This window comes from Prionailurus viverrinus, chromosome C1 (assembly GCF_022837055.1).
Source record: "Prionailurus viverrinus isolate Anna chromosome C1, UM_Priviv_1.0, whole genome shotgun sequence".
Lineage (NCBI taxonomy): Eukaryota > Metazoa > Chordata > Mammalia > Carnivora > Felidae > Prionailurus > Prionailurus viverrinus.
Window position 1 is genome coordinate 138,710,596 of NC_062568.1, and position 12,631 is coordinate 138,723,226.

A 12,631-nucleotide genomic window follows, 5' to 3' on the forward strand; every position below is an offset into this window, starting at 1 on the left:
CACCCTCAAGAATAGGGGATGTAGCTGAGTTTCCTACACAGAAACATATACAGAGATTTAGGCAGAGGAATTTGTCCCAGATGAAAGAACAGGACAAGACCACAACCAGAGATCTAAGCAAAATAGATACAAGTAACATGCCTGATGGAGAATTTAAAGCAATGATCATAAGGACATTCACTGGACTTGAGAAAAGAGGACACCAGCGAGACTATTAACACAGAGATAAGGAATAATACAGCAGAGAGAACGGGTTTAATAAACAAAATGAGAAACACGCTTCATAGGATGAACAGCAGCCTGGAAGAAGCAAAGGATGAATTGATGACCTAGAGGACAGTAATGCAAAGTAACCAAGCTGAACAACGGAGAGAAAAGAGAATTATGCAAAATGAGTACAGACTTAAGAAACTCAGTGATTCCATCCAATGTATTAATGTTCGTATTATACAACTCCCAGAAGAAGAGAGAGAAAAGGGGGCAGAGAATTTATTTGAATAAGTAATAGCTGAAAACTTCCCTAATGTGGGGAAGGGAACATATCCACACACGAGACAAAGATAACCCCCAATAAAATCAACAAAAGCAAATCCATAGCAAAACATATCATAATTAAAATGGCAAAATACGGGGGATAAAGAAAAAATATTAAAATCAGCAAGACAAAAGAAGACAATTACATGAAAAGGAACGCCCTCCCCCTCCCCCATAAGGCTATCAGTGAATTTTTCAGCAGAAACTTTCCAAGTCAGAAAGGAGTGGCATGATACATACAAAGTGCTGAATGGGAAAAACCTGCAGCCAAGAATATTCTATCCAGCAAGGCTATCATTAGGAACAGAAGGAGAGATAAAGCATTTCCCAAACAAAAGCTAAAGGAGTATATGACTACTAAATCAACCCTGCAAGAAATATTAAAGGAGACTATTTGAGTGGAAAGGAAAGACCAAAAGTGATAGTATGAAAGTAGGAAACACAAAAGCAGTAAAAATGAATATTTCTATAAAAAATCAAAAAACTAAAAATAAAAGAATATAAAATATGACACAATATACCTAAAACATGGGGAGGAAAGGAGTAAAGAATGGGTTGAAACTTAAACAACCATCAACTTAATATATACTGCTGTATGTAGAAGATGTTATACACAAACCTAATGGTAACCACAATTCTAACAAAAATGCAAAGAATAAAGAGACATAAATCCAAATATATTACTAAAGAACACCAGTAAACCATGGAAGAGGGAAAGACGAAAAAGGATTAGAGAAAATCTTCAGAAAACAAGTACAAAGCAAGTAATAAAATAGCAATAAATATATATCAATAATTACTTCGAATATAAATGCACTAAATGCTCCAATAAAAAGACATAGGGTGAAAGAATGGATAAAAAACAAGACTCATCTATATGCTACCTACAACAGATTCCTTTTAGGTCTAAAAACACCTGCAGATTGAAAGTGAAGAGATGGAGAAACATTTACCATACAAATGAATGTGAAAAGAAAGCCAAGTAAAACACCTGCAGATTGAAAGTGAAGAGATGGAGAAACATTTACCATACAAATGAATGTGAAAAGAAAGCCAGGGTAGTAATACTTGTATCGGACAAAACAGACTTTAAAACAAAGATTGTAATAAGAGACAAAGAAGGATGCTAAATAATCGTAAAGGGGACAATCCAACAAGAGGATATAACAATTATAAATATTTATGCACCCAACAAACCAACTAATAAACATAAAGAAATTGATAACAATACCATAACAGTAGGGGACTTTAACACCCCACTTACATCAATGGACAGATCATCTACACAGAAAATCAACAAGGAAACAATGGCTTTGAATGACACACGGGTCCAGATGTATTTAACAAATAAATTCAAGACATCCCATCCTAAAATAGCAGCATACACATTCTTGCAAGAGCACATGGAACATTCTCCAGAATAGGATCACATATTAAACAACAACACAAGCCTCAACAAATTCAAGAAGATCAAAGTCATGTTATGTATCTTTTCTGCCCACGACACTGTGAAACTAGAAGTCAACCACAAGAAAAAATATGAAAATAGCACAAATACATGAATGTTAAATAACATGCTACTAAACAATGAATGGGTCAACCAGGAAATAAAACAATTTCTCTGATATTGGCCATAGCAACTTTTTTTCTAGAGGGGTCCCCTGAGGCACAGGAAAAAAACCAGACACTATTGGCACTACATCAAAATAAAAAGCCTCTGGACAGCAAAGGAAATGATCAATATAACTGAAAGACAACCAATGGAATGGGAGTAGATATTTGCAAATGACATATCTGGTAAAGGGTTAGTCTCCAAAATATATAAAGAACTTATGAAACTCAACACCCAAATATTAAATAATCCAGTTAAAAAATGGGCAGAAGACATGAACAGACATTTCTCCAGAGAAGACATACAGATAGCCAACAGACACATGAAAAGATGCTCATCATCACTTATCATCAAGGAAATGCAAATCAAAACTATAAGGAGATATCACCTTATACCTACCTAGTCAGAATGACTAAAATCAACAATACCAGAAACAACAGGTGTTGGCAAGGATGTGGAGAAAAAGCAAACTTATGCACTGTTGGTGGGATGAAAACTAGTGCAGCCACTGTGGAAAACAGTATGGAGGCTCCTGAAAAAGTTAAAAATGGAACCAGCCTATGATCCAGCAGTCACACTACTGGTTGTTTACCCCTTCCCTCCCGAAAAAATAAAAACACTAATTCAAAAGGATACATGCACTTCTATGTTTACAGGAGCATTATTTACAATAGCCAAGATATGAAAGCAGCTCACATGTACATCAGTTTATGAATGGATAAAAAAAGATGTGACACACACACACACACACACACACACAAATATTATTCAGCCATAAAAAAAGAATGAAATCTTGCCATTTGCAATAACATGGATGAAGCTAGAGAGTATTATACTAAGTGAAATATGTCAGTCAGAGGAGGACAAATACCATATGATTTCACTCATATGTGGAATTCAAGAAAAAAAAATGAGCCAAGGGAAAAAGAAAAAGAGACAAACCAAGAAAAAGTCTCTTAACTATAGAGAACTGATGGTTACCGAGGCGAAGTGTGTGGGGCTTGGGTGAAATAGGTGATGGGATTAAGGAGTGCAGTTATGGTGATGAGCACCGGGTGATTAAAATAAAAAGTTAAAAAAAAATAAAAATATAACGTCAAAATTTATGAAATGAGGTGCAAGTTGGTGAAGTAGAATTGCAAGCTTTACCTTGATATGTAATCTTACAGAGACTGTGAACTAAATTTTAAGAGAGGGACTAAGGAGACACTAAGCAGCTGGGTGTATCTAGAATTCATCTAATTGGTTAAAATATCCATTGTTTGCTGTTAGTTTTCTCAGCCTCAGATAGTTGTTTTTGGGGTCCTTCAAGAGCCCTCAGTGGAAATAGGGTGCCTAAATCTTGAGTGACTGTAGAGAGCAGAGGGGCTGGAGTGTGAAGGGAAAAATCTAACAAGGGTGGATTGAAGGAGGGAGTACATAGGAGTTTTGGAGTGACATATTAATAGAGTTCAGGGGCACCTGGGTGACTCAGTTGGTTGAGTGTCCAACTTCGGCTCAGGTCATGATCTCACATTCATGGGTTCAAGCCCCTACATCGGGCTCTGTGCTGACAGCTCAGAGCCTGGAGCCTGCTTTAGATGCTGTGTCTCCTTCTCTGCCCCTACTGTGCTCGTGCTCTCTCAAAAAATAAAATAAAACGTTAAAAGAAAAATAGAGTCCAGATATTTTAACGGCAAAAATGGGAGTGTTGCACGGTCTAGAAGTAGGAACGAGAAGTCTGTTATTTAGTAATCCCTGAATTATTGGCCAAGTCCCTCAAGCCCCTCTGTTATAAATTATATAGGGGAATCTTGAGGAGCAGCACGAAAGGATCTAACTATTATAGTGTTCTATTGTGGGGTTCCATACCCCATGAATGCCTGATAGCAGAATTCCTTGCCTACAAAAAGGAGAAACCCTGCCCACTAACTGATTTAAATCTTCAATAAGATGGATAAAGAGGAGTCAGACAAAGCCATCAGGGGACACAGGTGTGAGGGAGATGAACAGGGGGTCTTTCAAGGTTACAATGAATTCAATATCCCATTTCATGAAGCTATTGGGATAGTTAGGCTAAGAAGAAACTTGTGTTGAGCCTTAAGAGATCCTATAGAGATAGTGAGGGACTAAGGGGCAAATTGTGAGGCAAATTTTCAAAGATGGCAATGTTTGGTGACTTTCAGGAAGAGGGAGGGAAATAAGGCAGTGCTAAGGGGGGGATGCATTACCCCAGTAATAATGAGAAGTGTGATAGGTGCCCTTCAATTCATGATGGAAACATAATCTCGTGGATTTAGTGGCAATTAAGAGTATGGAATGTCTGCTTTCTCAGAGCTGAGTTTGTATTCCTCTTGTGAAAAAAAAAGAATTTGGGTCTTTTCCCTCCTTTCCAAACCCAATGGCCTTTTTCTTTACAATACCAGCAAATATCCTGGTCAACAGAGGCCTATATTTTTGGGTCTTGTCTTTTTTTCTAGCTGTTTTCATTGTAAAGCCATGAGCTTGGATTGTGTATTTTATATTTTCTTAAAAATGATATTCTCACAGTGCTCGGCTAATGTCTGAAATTCAGATATCTCAGCATTATATCAGGAGAATTTTTTTTTTTTTGGTAGTGTTATGAAGCACACATCTTAAGTCATTCCAAAAGCCCGTGGTAGAGCAAAGCCTGTTTGGTAATTAAGTTCAAGCCCTGAGTGCTTTTTCCAAGTAGTTTCTAATTGGTGGTGGTAATTTGCCACAATTTCATTCTTTAGTTGTTTATAATTTTGAGTACATGACCAATCATTTTTAATAAGATAAAACTCAGAATGGGATTCAAATATTTTTTCCTTGATTTTTTACTCTCTGTCTGGACTCAGTAGTAGTTTGAGATCCCTTAAGATCTTTGAAGGTCTTTCATTTAGCTTTCTTAAACCAAGGAGTGGCATCTCTAGGTCCCATAAAAAATTGAGTAAGTTGATAAAAGTTGGAGAATCTTAGAGAGTAAGCACACAAGAGCCCCTCAATTGTTCAACAGATTTCTCTCTCTTTTTGGGAAATAGGAAGATCTTTAACCAAGACCAAGGTTTAAAAGTTATTTCTTCAGTTTGGTCTTTGTTGGGAGTAGGTTGTGAGAGTGGTTTGAGCATCATGTACAGAAGATGGAGATCCAACAAATTAAGTTGTCAAAGGAAACTGAAGGGCAGGAGAGCATTCTGAGAGGGTAAGGAAAAGGGGGAGTGAGGATATGGACACATTGGAGGATGGGATCTAGGGGACTGTATTTGGGGAGGACCAAGGGGGGTCTCAAGGTCCAAATCAGTGATCTTGGAACCTTTTGTTCCAGGGCTCCTCTATGATGCAAGTAATCAGCAGAGATTCAAGAAGGGGGGTTTTCAGTCAACTGCAAAGCTACCATTTTCAAAATCCATGGTAAAAAAGAAGGCTGGGATTCTAACCCAGGTTCAAGAGTACACTCAGACTCTTAAGAATCAAAATCTGTCCTCACTGTGCTTTAATGGACTATCATCTAGAGCACTGGATCAGGAGTCAGACTCACCAAAGGATCCCTGATCAATCAGTCAGGAATGAAGACAAAGGTCTAACAGGTGTGTACTTGGAGTCTCAGGTGAGAGAGTTTTGGGGCTATAATGAAGTTGATTTTATCTGAGTTGCAGCACCAGAATGTAAAAGAAACATTATTCTGACACTTGTTATAATGGTAAGGAGGGCTTTACTCAAGACTATTGCAATAGGGGTCAAGGCTGTTGGATCAGAAGAGAAATACTGAGCCCAATTCCAAATATAGCAAAGCCAGCTAGGAATATATAGCTGACAGAGTAACAGGTCCTGTGAATGAAAAAGTACTAAGTGATGGGGGTGGGGAGATTCTTGCTAAACTGGCTTAATAGAATTCTTGCTAAAGACAGCAAAGACTTAGATGTTAAGAGTCTTAGCCACTTCAGGCTGCTATAACAAAAATACCATAGATGAAGCTTAAACAACAGAAATTTATTTCTCATAGTTGTGAAGGCTGGGAAGTTCAATCAAGGTGCCAGCAGATCCTGTGTCTGGTGGAGCCCAGTGCCTAGTTTGCAGATAGCTGTTTTTTCATTCTATCTTCACATGGCAGAGAGCAGAGAGAGATTATGTTTCATCTAGTTTTTGTAAGTGCATTAATTCCATTCATAAAGGCTGTACCTTCATGACCTAATTACCTCCAAAAGGCCCTGCCTCCAAATACTATCACATTGGAAATTTAGGCTTCAACATATCAATTTTGGGGAAACACATTCAGTCCATAGCATTATTTTATGTTTTGGGGGTTTTTGGAGTGGGGAGGGGCAGAAGGAGAGGGTGATAGAGAATCCCAAGCAGGCTCCATGCTCAGTGACAGATCCCAGCTTGGGCCTTGATTTCACAACCCTGGGATCATAACCTGAGCGGAAATCCAGAGTTGGCCACTCAGTCAACCGAGCCACCCAGGTGCCCCCAGTCCATAGCATTTTACCCCAGGCTACCCCAAACTTATGTCCTTCTCATGTGCAAAATACATTCATTTCATCCCAATAGTCTCAAAAGTCTTAACTCATTCTAGCGTAAACTCTAAAGTCCAAAGTCTTGTCTAAATATCATCTAAGCCAGATATGAGTGAAATTTGAAGTTGAGATTCATTCTGAGGCAAAAACTCTCCAGCTATGAACCTGTGGGACCAGACAAATTATAAGCTTCCAAAATACAATGGTGGGACAGGGTAAAAATACACATTCTGTTCCAAAAGGAAAAATTAGGAAAGTAGAAAGGTGTGAGGAGCCCAAGCAAGTCTATGGGAAACTCTATGACATCTTAAGACTCAAGAATAATGCTCTTTCTTGATACTCTGCTTCTGGATCCATTGGGACGGTGGTCCTGCCTCCACAACTCGGCATGGTGGGGATTGCATGGCTGCATCTCAGCCTGGCAGGGGTCATGTGCCTGTATTTCTATGGAGAGAGGGTGATACCTCTACAGATCCTCCACTAGGTATTGTTACCACCCTTTGAAATCGAGGTGGAAGCAGCTCTGCTCCCCATCCCTCCCAGGGTCATGTGCTCTGGGGCTGTGGTGAGAGTGGCAATCCTGCTAATCTCTGAATTGCATTCAGGGTCGTTCTTCTCTTACCTGAAAGAATAGCACACATTAGCAGAAGAGCTCTGTGGTCATTCTGTTGGGTCTAAGAGGTCTGACAGTCTTCTTAATTTCATACTGTTTTCTGTTTCCTTTAGTTCCAGCTAGCAGTGTTTCTGCTGGTATAATCCCATTTCCATTCTCGCCTTTTGTTGAGATGGCTGATTAAATCTGTGGTTCATACCCACAGTGATCTCCTTATCAAATGGTCCATCTGCTACCACACCCTTTCTGTTCTCTTCTGAGCACACTTTCTTATTTTTTGTAATATGAAAAGCCTGAGAATTTTCCAAATCTTTAAGTTCTGGTTCGTTTTGCTTAACAATTATGTCTGCAACTACTTTTTCTCTTCTACATTTTACTATAGGCAGTCAGAAGGAACCAAGGCAATCCTTCAATATTTTTCTTAGAAATCTCTTCAGTTAAACATCCAATTAGCTTCTCTACAAAATGGCAGAACATGAACTTAACTCAGTGAGGTTATCACTTTACGGAAAAGATCATCCTTCCTCTGGCTTCCGATAGCATGCTCCTCATTTCCATCTGGGTTCTCACCAGAATCACCTTTCCAGTTCTCTTCATGGCAATATTGGCATCTTCTAGCATATACTTCAAAATTCTTCCAGCCTCTATCCATTAACCAGTTCCAAACCTGCTGCCAAATTTTTAGGTTTTTTTTTTAAATTTTTTTTTTAACGTTTATTTATTTTTGAGACAGAGAGAGACAGAGCATGAGCAGGGGAGGGTCAGAGAGAGAGGGAGACACAGAATCTGAAACGGGCTCCAGGCTCCGAGCTGTCAGCACAGAGCCCGACGTGGGGCTCGAACTCACGGACCGTGAGATCATGACCTGAGCTGAAGTCGGCTGCTTAACCGACTGAGCCACCCAGGCGCCCCTTAGGTATTTTTTAAAGCAGCACCTCCTTTCTTGATACCCAGTTCTTTCTTAGGGGAACACAAGTATTCAATCTAGGCCAAGGAGAACAGGTGATGAAGAATCTGATCAGCTAGCAAGGAAGGGGGGAATCTTAATAAACTAACCTGGAAGGACTCTTACTAAAGTTGGGCTAGGCAAGCCAAAGACAGGAACCAAGGTCGAGGCCTCGTTGAGGAGAGAGAAGAGCTCAGAGGGACACTCACTAAAGATTGGTGAAGGAAGGAGTCTTTGTCCTTGGGTACAAAGTATATGTACTTTCCAGTCAACTTTTCTGTGAACCTAAAATTTCTCTAAAAAATAAAATCATGGGCAACTAAATTTTTTTAAAAATTAAAAATCATGGGCAAAATTCTTGAACAGATACTCCACAAAAGAAGATAAATGAATCACCAGTAAGAACATGAAAAAATGTTTAACATATTTATGTAAGTTAAATGGCAATGAGCCAGCACTACGTACCCATCAAAATGGCTAAAACGAAAAGACTACCAAATGTTAGTGAGTATTTGGTGACAGTTATAGGACTATCATATATTGTTGGTGGGAGTATAATATGTTATACTACTTGGAAAACTTTATGACAGTTTTTATTAAACTAAACATATACTTACCCTATCACCCAGCAATTCAATTCATAGATATTTACTCAAGAGAAATAAAAACATACATTCATATAAAAATAATGACAAAATAACTTGTTTTAAAGTAGGACTGGACAAGAGAACCAATATGTTCCTGGAAGAACCTGGTGAAATCCTCATTAAGACTCAAAGAATCCCATAAAATATTGATATGGGGAAAAAAGAAAGCAGCTCGGAGTTAACATAACTAAGTACACAATACAAAGATGCACCATGAATAAGAAGAAGCAAAAACAAAAGAGAGCAAATAGAGACCCTCACAGCCTTTAGACACAGAATCATCAACAGTGTATTAAAAAAAACCTTTAAGTTCTCTATGCTTAAAGAAATAGAAGACAAACTTTAAAATATCTGCAGGAAATGATGAACTACAAGATTACATAATATATTTGAAAATGAGCTTATAGAAATTCCAAAACAAAAATTAGGATAATTCTTTCTGAAAAACTCAAAACATGGGCTTAGAAGTAGATTAGACCCAAATGAAGAGAAATTGATTGACCTGAAATATATATCAGAAAAAGCAATTTAGGGTGAAAGACCGGCTGGTAATAGGATAGAGCAAGGGGGTCCAACCAACATGTAGTCGGAAGTCGCATCTCAGGAAAGAGAAATGGCACAGAGGAAATATTTGAAGATACAATGTTAGAGAATTTTCCAGAACTTTAAAAATCATCCATGTGGAAATGAAAGATTGAATCAAAATAGAAAAAAGTAGTAAATCCAGACCTGGGCAATCAGAGGAAAATTATAGTATCCAAATAAGAATGTCTTTAAAATATCTACAGAGGAAATGCATATTTACTTCAAAGCAAGACAGAATGAAAGCTTACTTCTCAGTAGCATGAGTGGAATCCAAACAACAGTGCAAGAGAGAAAGTGCAAGGTAGAGAAAAAATAATTGTTAACATAAATGTATGAGGAAAAAATAATTTTCAAAACTGTGTGCAAAATTCATATTTGGAGGAGAGTTTACTATTAGCAGATGGATTCGGAAGGAAGTTCTAAATATTTTACTTTAGGCAGAAGTGAAGAGATCCCAAACAGAAAGTCTGAAATGCAACAGCAAAGGAAGATCCAAGACAGAAGTAGATACATGAAGCAATCAATTAACACTGACTGCATGAAGCATCTGTAATAACGTACTCTGGGATTACAAAAGAGAAGACGGAATTAACAAAATAACTCAGGAAGTGCAGGGATATAAATCAAGTGTCCTAAAATCTCTGAATTGTTTTGGAGGGAAGTAAAGGAGAAAATTTTGAGTTCGTTAATTTAAGTATGAATATGTCATTTATAATGTAATCAATCAAATAACAGAGAAAGTTTTAAATTTCCATACTAAGAAATGCAAAAACAATGTTAATGCATCTGAGTAATTCAGGGGAAAAAAAAAATAACAGACCAAAAACATCAGTAACGTTAGAGAATGTTTTTAAAACACGGTGAACAAATTTGGCCTAATAAATTAACTTAGAAACCTGCATCCAACAACAGAATACTCATTCTTTTGAGGAACACTAGGAACCTCCACAGGAAGTTTGCATATAATAAACCACAAAGTAGGATTTGTAATGCCTTAAGTCAGATTCCCTAGAAGCAGAGCCTCAGCGACAGATTCTTGTACAGGTGACTTATTGAGAGGAATGCTTTCAGAAGAAGTGGCCTCAGGGAAGGAGAGGACAAGAAAATAAAAACTAAAAGAGGGTGCAGTGTCAGGTGGAAGCTGGCTTCAGGCTGGCCTGGTAGGATCTCAGACAAATAGCACCAGAGTTGGTCCCTCCCTGAAGCAAAGGGTCAGACATCTGTGAGCCATCTACTGTGGGCAGAGTAGCTCCCATTTAGTCAAGCAAAATTCTCCTGAGAAGGAGGCTAACTCAACCCAGTGTGACAATGAAATGTTTCTCCAGACATTGCCAAATGTCACCTGGGGGCAAAATCACCACTGTTGGGAGCTACTGAACTGGAATAATTAAAACCATTTCTATTCAATCACAGTCCCATCTCGTAACAGGTGTTCAAAGGTCTAAGCAGCGACAGGGCTGGAGAAAAACATGGAGGGAGGGGCCACTTGACAATGTCTGAGGAAAGGTCTTCTTTGCCTTAAAATATGTTTAAATTGCCTGACTCTCTATGGAGAAAATAAAAGTGACATGATCCAACCGGACTCCTGCTGTACTTCCTCAGGTCTTTGTTTTTGTTGCTTTATCAGTGGGTAAGGAAGTGTGCCCTACTTTATTAACATTTTTCAGTTTTTTGTCCTTTTATTTTTATTCAGAACGATGTTAAGCAAATCATTGAACTCAGAATAAAATGCCGAACTCACAGTATTAATGCAAAAGAAAGCTAAGCAAAAACCCTAAACTGCCTGAGTTTTGTACATTTGTCTTTGGGAGAGAGTGTTTTTTTTTTTTGTTTTTTGTTTTGTTTGTTTGTTTGTTGAGTCACGGGACCATCAAACGCAAGCCTGATTATAGTGATCATGATGATGAGAGCAACACATCCAATAATAACGAGAGCTCACCTTCATCAATTCATGTTTTGCGTATTGCCCGTGGGTTTCTCATATTTTTTTACAAGGTTACAATTCAGACAGCAAAGCTCATTGCATAGTCCCCACTGACAAAAATGCACTGACCGCTGACCTTGTGCTGGGCGCTGTGGAAGGCACTGAGGATTCTGTGGTTAGCATAATAGTGGTGGTTCCTGTGCTCATGCATGTTTTAGTTCAGAAATAAGACATTAAAACAAGTTATGCAAACAAACATAATTGAATTTCTGAGAAGCACTGTAAAGGAATAATACAGGGCGCCACAAGTAAGTGTGGAAAGGAGAGCTAATTTAGATTAGTCAGTCAGCCATCTTACCCTGATGAAATGAGAGTTAAGATGAATTTTTAATAAGAGTGCAATTAGGGAAGAAATGAGGGGAGTTCTTTCCGGGCAGAAGGAAGGTTTGTGTGCAAAATTCCTAATTGCAGAAGCGTTGGGTGTATTCGGTACCTAAATGAGGTCCACGCGCTGAAGCTCAGATAATATGTAATGGGAAGAAGAGCCAGCAGCAGCCAGATTATAGGATCTTGTAGTCCCAGTATGGCGACCGCAAACTTTTATGATCGTGCAGAAAAGTGACATGACTTATCTCTTTTACAAAACTCACTGCAATGACTGGGTGAGAGTGAACTGGAGACTGCCCAAAATGATGATTCCTGGCCATGCTACCACCCCTAAAAATGGGCTTTGTAAAATTACTATCCTGTTTATAAAAGATTTAAAATGCTAAGTGCCATACACTTGCTTTAAAAGCAACAAGAGGTGTTGGAACTCTTAAAATGTAACATTTTCCCCCTTGCTCCCTGCAAACTGGGCACAATTCCAATCGTTACTTTGTTTCTCAGCCTTAGTAAGATATAATGGACATAAAACATTGTGTACGTTTAAGGTGCAGTAATTGGGTTTTTTTTTTTTTAATTTTTTTTTTCAACGTTTTTATTTTAGGGACAGAGAGAGACAGAGCATGAACGGGGGAGGGGCAGAGAGAGAGGGAGACACAGAATTGGAAACAGGCTCCAGGCTCCGAGCCCAGAGCCCGACGCGGGGCTCGAACTCACGGACCGCAAGATCGTGACCTGGCTGAAGTCGGACGCTTAACCGACTGCGCCACCCAGGCGCCCCATAATTGGGTTTTTAAATGATCTAATATAAAGGTTTTCTACCCACAAAAATAATCTCTTTGGTCATCCAAGGCCCTTTGCAATGGAATTCAAATAAATAAATA